This window comes from Acipenser ruthenus, chromosome 32 (genome assembly GCF_902713425.1).
Source record: "Acipenser ruthenus chromosome 32, fAciRut3.2 maternal haplotype, whole genome shotgun sequence".
Lineage (NCBI taxonomy): Eukaryota > Metazoa > Chordata > Actinopteri > Acipenseriformes > Acipenseridae > Acipenser > Acipenser ruthenus.
This window is the reverse complement of record NC_081220.1, coordinates 2,444,889-2,453,958: the sequence shown is the minus strand read 5'-3', so window position 1 is coordinate 2,453,958 and position 9,070 is coordinate 2,444,889. Positions and strand designations below refer to the sequence as shown.

Sequence of the window (9,070 nt, the reverse complement as noted above, 5' to 3'; positions counted from 1 at the left end):
AAAATGACTTCAATGGGAGTCTTTTTGGACACACCCCCTGAATACACTGTCACCAATTGGGATGAGCGAGGAACTGGATTTGGCAGCTTTTTATCATTTAGAATTTGGTCTCCTTTATAATTTGGTTGTTTTTTCATTAATGTATGTAATATTTTGTTCAGTTATTTATAATCTATTTCATTAATAGTGATGCATTTAGAATGAGTTATTGATAACCAATGAAAGGTGATTGATGCTTTGTTTAATACAGTATTGATGGCAGTGTTGTTGTATATGTTATGATCCACTAGACAGCATTTTAAACATGAAGAACAGTAAAGCCTGAATCACAATATTGCAGAGATGTGTATTATATACACTTTCAGCCTGATGTTCAAAAGCAGCAAACTAATAATCACAAAGTGATTTCAATGTTTCCAGATCCCTTTATTTCGATGTGTTGAAGGTTCACTAAGTGTTTACATGACTCGTTTACTAGAAACCCATTGAAAGCCAAAAACTCAGTGCCCCACATCAGCTTTTGGAAATCACTGCGGGACCTGGTTCTTATTTTGCCTCTTTTAAAATCAGTCTGTTTGTGTCTGTGTGGAGTCTGGCTTTATATTTTTGACTGTGCAAAGCCACAGGACTTGTGTGAGCGGGGCCTCCGTTTAGAGGAGCAGCGCACGCCGCCTTCACTGGAACTTTGATTTGGAGTTTCTGGATGTTTTGCTTTGCTTTTTGTACACTGGGCTGTATGTCCTCCATGAGTTCCCATAGCTGGTAGCGTCACGTGAGTGTGTGTGTGAATAAATCCTGAGTGCCTGTGTCTCTGTGCCTCCCTCTCTGCCTCTCACCTGCCTGCCTGCCTGTCTCAACCGCTGTGAAACACACACTTCTCACACACTGGATTGAGAGAACTGACTTTGTATCTTGCTTGAAATAAAATGAAAGGAACGTACTTCTGATTGTGCAACCATTCTTTAAATTCAATTGTATATATTAACATGGTATGCACCTCAAATAGATGGAAGATTGAGTTTGTGAGGCTTCTTTATCTAACTCAGGTTATAACTTATAATAATAAAAAATAAAGTGTCTAAATTTAAATAAAAATAAATAAATGAGGAATTCATACATTTCGGAGTGAAATCTTATTTTTTATTAAGGAGCAGCACATCAGCGTTATTGAAGGCAGTTTATTCTTCATTGTCTTGCCTCCTGTGTCATCCTTGTTACCCACCTGGTCTCCTTCATTCCTTATGTGTGCAGCAGCTCCCTGGCACACATGTCTCAACACTTATGGGCCAGTTCATTCTGAACAGGCAGATTTCTAATGCCCCTCCTAGAGAGCAGGAAAGCACTGAGAGGCTAAACATAAAACTACAGGAAGGATAATCTAACTGTACTGTGAGTCACCCAACCCTATCAAGTCCCACCTGTGTTCACAGCTCAGATCTCATAGAACTGTCTGTGACACTTATTGAAACAGAAGTGCAGCACTTAGAACACATATACAAATAGAACTAATCCACTCTTCTATTAAACTGTGAACTTAGTGTTTGATTGAATCCCTCTCTGTGTTTGTATAGCCTGGAAACAGGCATCAGTGCCCTGTCAAGCTGCACACACTGCCATCATTCACACTGGCCACAAGAGGGAGCCAGAGCACCACTGCTGTCCATAATGTAATAACACAGTAATAAGACAATGGAAATAGGCAGCAGTTACCTCCCCAGTCAGCCCAGTTCTCCCATTGTTAACACAAGGCTCCTCACACCCAGTCATCTAAAAACTACAGTATGAGCAGACCCATAAATGACTATATAGCGAAATAAATAAATACACGTGGGGTGTGTGTGCATCTTTCTGCGAAGGTTCTGTTTAAAATTGATTTTACAATCAGCTCAGAAGGGGGGTAAAACCCCTCCAGTATGCATGAACATTTTATATGTGGTCGGATTGACAGGCAAAACAAACCAAAAGTGGCTTAAAAAACAGCTATGTGTCTTTTTTTTTTTTTTTTTTAGAAATGATTAAGACGCTTTATATACACCTGTATCTCCAAACTGTATAGCAAATTAAGAAACTATGCTCGGCATACACAGAGTCCCTAGGGTGTATTATTTTTATTTATTTCTTAGCAGACTTACAGTCGTAAACAAAAATACATTTTAAGAATCACAGTACAAGTATTAATACAATTAAGAGCATGATAAAATACAATGACAACTTGGTATTAATATATTTTGGGGGCTCCTAGTTTTACAGAAGTTGAACCCCAAAGATAACAGTCTGACGTCACTGCTGCCTGAAGTCGTTCCTAGGCAGAGTGACTTGCGACCGTTCCATTGCACTGAATAGGGAGACATGGAATATATAGCTCAGCACACGCGGGTCACATGTGTGTTTCTGTCTGGATTGAAACTGCTAATCAGTGATAATGGGTATTATGTTTGTGCCTTCAACACTGGGGGAACTAATAAAATGGTTTTAATTCAGGAAATATGATTTTCATTTCCCCCCTCTCACTTTTGATGTTATGGTACGGTCGGGTGTTGAATGATACCGTTCCATTCCACAAACCGATCCATGTTGCTGTCGATCCCTTTCAATTCGAAGACGACCACCAACATTACTTATGGTATATGCCTGCCCAACGCACACAGTGCTAGTGCCTCGGTGCGTATATCTGCCTGGGCTCTCTGGTACACACGCAGTGCTCGGTGCATGCAGTGCTCGGTGCATGCAGTGCTCGGTGTACGTAGTGTTCGGTGTACGTAGTGTTCGGTTCACGTAGTGCACATGATACGCTGTGCAATCAGTGCCTGATACGCTTGGTACAAGCGATGCACGCGGTGCTCAGTGCACACTGTGCACACAATACACAGTGCAATCTGTGTTGAATACTCCACCGTGATGACGAGCAAGGCCGGGTTTCATTCTTGCACGTCCTGTAGGGCTAAAATCCCTCAGGAAGACAGGCATACTCTGTGTGCGCGATGCTTGGGCGTCCAGCATGCCACCTTGGCCCTTGAGAGTGAGGCGGCCTGTAACATCTGCATGGCTTTTCAACCCTGAGAACAGGCTGGAAATGGCCACAAAGGCAAGTTCCGCGTCCCCTGTGATTGGACTGTCAGCGGCTCTCGGAGCCCCAGAGCCCCTCCTCCATGGACTGTCCCAGGACCTCCTGCTGGACATTCCCCACACTCAGGCCCCCCGTAGCTGCTCGCCATCTCCGCAAGCGAGACAGGTGAAGTGCTCGAAGCAGGCAAGGTTCATTATGGACCAGACAGGCAACTGCGGCCCTGGCCACAGTTCAGCTTAGGAGGGAGGCATAGTGTAAAATCAAACAGCCTATAACTGCAACCCAAAACCACGAGGGGAATTGAACATGACAGATGAGGGCTGCAAATCACAGAAAACATATCACTCGTTCAGATGTTCGGAGTGCAGTATATACATTTCTGGCACTGATGTTTATTTAACAGTGATTTCGAGTTCTTAGAGTGTCATCGAATGTGTACAAATGCAAGGACAGTAACTTTTTTCCTAAGTCTACTCAGTATACATCCAGTATGAAAAGGAAATGTAGTGGGGATATGTGAGCTGGGTAACTGAACCATACTCAGTACATTCACAAACGTACCTACAGTATGGTGTAGGGCCCTAATCTCACATTGAATGCACATGATGTTCACCTTCCAGCTGATCTGCACACATCATCCCACCATTTCCTGTCATTTAAATTAAGATTGTGGCTCCTCCTATTTGTAGCAAGACTTGATCTGTCATTACAGCAAGACATTACTACTGCTGTGGAATTGTCTTCTCTTCACTGTTTGCATTCGTTATCACAATGAGTGGGAAATTTGTTGAGGAAATTAAACAGCTGGTAAAAGTATACTATATGCTTCCACCTGCTATTGTATCATCAATCGAGGTGGGACTAGAAAAGATCTTGGAAATTGTTTTTAGCTGTCCTTGTTTACCGAAATGCAATGCTGTATATAGCGCGTGCGTCTTTATTATGCCAGCACTGGTAGTCTTGTTACTTATGTTATCACAGAAGTGGACAGACATTAAAGACTGCTGCAGACGCATCCTAATTGCATCAGCTCCAGCAGTGGCTTGGCTCGTCATAATTTTTTTGGATGGAAGATACTTTGTTTGTTCACAAGCTTATGGGACAGGCACTTTCAATGTGTCCCGACATACTGAAGGCTTGGCTCAATCGTGCAATATGAAAGATGAAGCAATGACAGAAAATGAAACACTGGATCTTATTAAAAAATATACTGTAAAATCTCAGGTAAGAAAAAATATATTGAACTTTTTCTTGTATAAGGGCACTTTCACACCTAATTCACTTTGAGTGATTTGAATTGTGGTTCACTTGCAAACTAACTGATTGTTTTCAGGTTTGCTTTCAGTTCATTTCACAAGGAAGATTCAAGTCAACTTGAGTTTCAAAAGTGCTTGTTTCATTCATCCAGACAAGAGTTCTATTGGTTTTACATTGCCATATTATTATTATTATTTATTTCTTAGCTGATGCCCTTATCCAGGGCAACTTACAATTGTTACAAGATATCACATTATTTTTACTTAAAATTACCCATTTATACAGTTCATTTTTTTATTGGAGCAATCTAGGTAAAGTACCTTGCTCAAGGGTACAGCAGCAGTGTCCCCCACCTGGGATTGAACCCACGACCCACCAGTCAGGAGTCCAGAGCCCTGACCACTACTCCACACTGCTGCCTCTTGCTGATTACCAGAGCAGAAGTTTTCTGATTTTTATTTTCCATCATGCCCAACATTAAGAATAAGTGCTGTGCTCTTGTCCATGTTCTGGTTTATTTGGTGTTTATTTGGAGGAGAATCTATTTAACATTGCATTCAAATGAAAAGCATGTTTTGTTTTTTTATCTGCATTGATTAAGAAGATTTGCTTTTGCACGACCTGATTTCACTAAAGTAATAAAAAAAACTGCTCTTAATGGTATGAATATAGACATTCCTAACATTCATTCATCTTGTAATGAGTAATGAGTGTGAGGATGAAATATCAGTAACCGCCTACGTTCTTCCTGCACTGAAACCCGACCGTTTGTCACAGTAGCGATTGCAGGAATGTTTGTTGCAGTGTGAAAGTAATGAGAAGCACGCAGGATTCCTGTGATAATGTAGAGATTGCAGGAATGGTCTGTTTGTAATGTGACAGTAATGAGATGCACACAGGATTCCTGTGTTAATGTAGAGATTGCAGGAATGGTCTGTGTTTGTAATGTGACAGTAATGAGATGCACACAGGATTCCTGTGTTAATGTAGAGATTGCAGGAATGGTCTGTTTGTAATGTGACAGTAATGAGATGCACGCAGGATTTCTGTGTTAATGTAGAGATTGCAGGAATGGTCTGTTTGTAATGTGACAGTAATGAGATGCACACAGGATTCCTGTGTTAATGTAGAGATTGCAGGAATGGTCTGTGTTTGTAATGTGACAGTAATGAGATGCACGCAGGATTCCTGTGTTAATGTAGAGATTGCAGGAATGGTCTGTTTGTAATGTGACAGTAATGAGATGCACGCAGGATTTCTGTGTTAATGTAGAGATTGCAGGAATGGTCTGTGTTTGTAATGTGACAGTAATGAGAAGCACACAGGATTCCTGTGTTAATTAAGGAGTTTGAAAACCGCTCTTGTGAAGTGCAGAAATAAGATGAACATATGTACAAATATAGAAAGTTCAGCAAAATATAGTTAAGGAGATATCATTCAAAAACTGTATTACTGAGTTGATTGTGAACTGTACCTCATGAAACATGTCATTATTGTATTGTTGGATTGGTAAACCGTGGAGAATAATCAAACAAGTCTTGGTTTGACATGAAGGGATGACAACTCAGACTGGTAATTCAAAGTACTCTCACTTTTACATGAAGGTATGGTCAGATCATCTTCTTCAGATAGGCTGTAGGTAAAGTGAATTTTCTGCCTCATTATGGTGTCATTTGCAACACAAACTCAAGCTGAAAACGAAAAGTTTTTTTTGTAATCACTTAGATTATGGATTCATAATCTGTCCCTATGAGACCGGTCATTCTCCTTCCTCGGTTCTCTATCCCTATGAGACTGGTCAATCCCCTTCCTCGGTTCTCTGTCCCTATGAGACCGGTCAATCCCCTTCCTCGGTTCTCTATCCCTATGAGACTGGTCATTCTCCTTCCTCACTTCTCTGTCCCTATGAGACCGGTCAATCCCTTCCTCGGTTCTCTGTCCCTATGAGACTGGTCATTCTCCTTCCTCACTTCTCTGTCCCTATGAGACCGGTCAATCCCTTCCTCAGTTCTCTGTCCCTATGAGACTGGTCATTCTCCTTCCTCAGTTCTTTATCCCTATGAGACTGGTCAATCCCCTTCCTCACTTCTCTATCCCTATGAGACCGGTCAATCCCCTTCCTCGGTTCTCTGTCCCTATGAGACCGGTCAATCCCCTTCCTCGGTTCTCTATCCCTATGAGACCGGTCAATCCCCTTCCTCGGTTCTCTATCCATGGAAGAGTAGTCAATCCCCTTGATGCTGAAGTACTGGATGAAGCTCATCTTGACTGGCTAGAGGACTGGAAGGTGGAAACGTTCCTGCTCCCCGTCCTCCCCTCCTGGGAGACAGGATTGCTGTATAGCAGTGCTGGAGGTCGCAGGTATAAATAGAGTAAAGGGCAGGGGAAGGGTTAGAGTAAGGGTTGAGTGAGCTGAAAAGTGGGATGTGAAGGCTGGCTGGTCCTCATGGCTTTCAGAAATGTAGCGAGGTTTTATTATAACCTGCATTTGTTTTCTCTCCATCTCCCCTTCTTTAGGTTATCGGTGCTGTAATTTCTGTTGTTTTCGCTCTGATTTGGATGATCGCAGGGTGCTTTGGGTGCTTACTGAGACCTGCTAAAGATAAAGAAAACCCTAAAGAGTCACACGAACTGAGCCAGATAATGAGATGAGATGATGGTATAAATGTCAAACTATTTCCTCTATCATATCTCTGTGTACTTTAAACAAAAGACAGTTATACAGCATATTTGATTATTGCTAATTAATTACATTTTTCATAAACAACTTGAGGCTGTACTGTTGTGCAACATAGTAATCTCTTTTTTTTCTTTTTAGGCAGTAATCGGTTGGATAATTTGGAACAACGCATATGTATCTGAGGCACAGTCAGATGCTTTGCAAGAACAACGAAGACATGTTTGTTTGTATTTCCTCTAAAGAATTAAAATTAAAATTTGAGTGCAGGCTAATTTTTTGTTGAAGAAAATAAATTATATGTATTCTTACATTACCTCCGATTAGGAAAAATCACAAATCATAAAATAATAATTCTGAGAGTACTAAAAAGTAATGGCGTGTAACTAGTTTTTAAGTATTTTCCAGAATGTAATATATTCTGATTGCAAGCATTGTGCTATTTAAATTCAGAAAGTTCCAACAAAGAACTTGGTTGAAATATTAAAAAAAGAAGAATTATGAATGCCACAGGTTCAGGATAATGTGACCCAAGAAATCAGAGGGGTTTTTTTGCATTTGTTCAGCATCTGAAAGTTGATTTTTAAAAGTTTGATTTTCATGCTTCCTAATTCCATGTCTGCTCTCTCATTATCTTCAGATTTTGATAATTTATGCAACCACTTGGCTATAGAGCTGAAGTGAAATCTCTAATGCAAGATCAGACGAGGTGGTTAAAAATGGTGGCTTATGTTATGTTGTTTTGGGAAGAAGCACGATTTGGAAGAAAGTGCTGTGTGAATTCCCCTGGGCTGTTTAAACACAATGTGTTCCTCTTGTTACACTATACTTTACAGTTTGGATTATCTCTCTCACTTTGTGTTTATTATCTGTATTCTAAAGTTTGATTAAAAGCTAAACTAAACCAAATGCAAGTGTTATTATTCTTTCAGTGATATGTAGAGTAAAATTAATTTGATCTGAAGCTCATTTCACTGATATTACCTTGTTTATTCCCTTTCAATTCCAAGACTACCACAGCTACATTAAGTATGGGATATTCCTGTCCTTCGGGTAGGTATTTCTTAGCTCTCTATACCAGAGCTGCCGACAGGCCCCTTCCTGGGATGATGCACACGGTCCCGCCTACCGAGGGGATAAAACAGTCACTCACAGGAAGATCTTCCTCTTTTTCCCTCTCAAAGTAGCATGTGTGCTGCACGGTACCCAGTGAAAAAACAAGATACTCTGTGCGCACAAGGCTCAGCATACACGGTGCATAGTGCATAGTGCACACGTAAACTGGTTCTATACTAGTGCTTATACGTGTTAATACCCTTGCTGTAACGCTAGTGAGTGTACGCACTACATTAGCATTTACCAGTGTTCAACGTTCAGCGCAAGCAGTGCCTCAGTGCTAATGAACAAAGTCAGGCCCATTTAGAGAGAGCCATGAGGGCGAGCTCCGTGTCCTTCACGGGAGGACCGTCAGCGGGCCGCCCGCAGTCGCTCCCCATCTCCGCAGGGGAGACGGGTGAAGCGTTCTAAGCAGGCGAGGGACATTATGGACCTCAAGGCCCAGATGGCCCAGGTCCTGGAGCTCTTGGCTAAACAGGCATCAGCGGCCCAGGCCCCTGTCCAGGTCCCATTGCATCTTCAATTGCCATAACCCCTTCCCCCAAGGAAGGGTGGGAAGGGTCACCTCAGCTGGTGCAGGAGGATACGCTATCCGTAGTGGCCTCGGGGGACAGAGCTTCTTTCTCCTCTGAAATGCAGTGTGTGAGACCCTTGCTGAGGAAGAGCCTGGCTCTGAGAGTGCTTCAGAAGCCAGTATCACCACATTGTCCAGCTTGGTCTCGGCACTCATGGGATGTGCTGCAGCTTTCCTGCAGGTCTCCTAGACACCAGTGGCAGAACCACGCCAGTTCATTTTCTGGACACAGGCGCTGGCTCCTCATCCTCAGAGGTTTGCGGCTTTCCCAGACTTCATGGAGGAAGTACGCTCCTCCTGGGATCGCCCGGCTTCGGGTCCTAGCGTACTAAAACAGGCCGCACCACTCGCCTTGGAAGGCGTGGATAAGCTCGGTCTG

At 42.2% G+C, this 9,070-nt stretch overlaps 1 long non-coding RNA gene across 1 annotated transcript; it reads left to right on the top strand.

Annotated features, from left to right (window-relative positions):
- Positions 1–3,765: 3,765 nt before the first annotated feature.
- Positions 3,766–8,154, top strand: LOC117415470 (uncharacterized). Its single transcript, XR_004662537.2, has 3 exons — positions 3,766–4,291; positions 6,842–6,983; positions 7,143–8,154. It is a non-coding gene; the product is annotated as an uncharacterized LOC117415470 (long non-coding RNA).
- Positions 8,155–9,070: the final 916 nt, after the last annotated feature.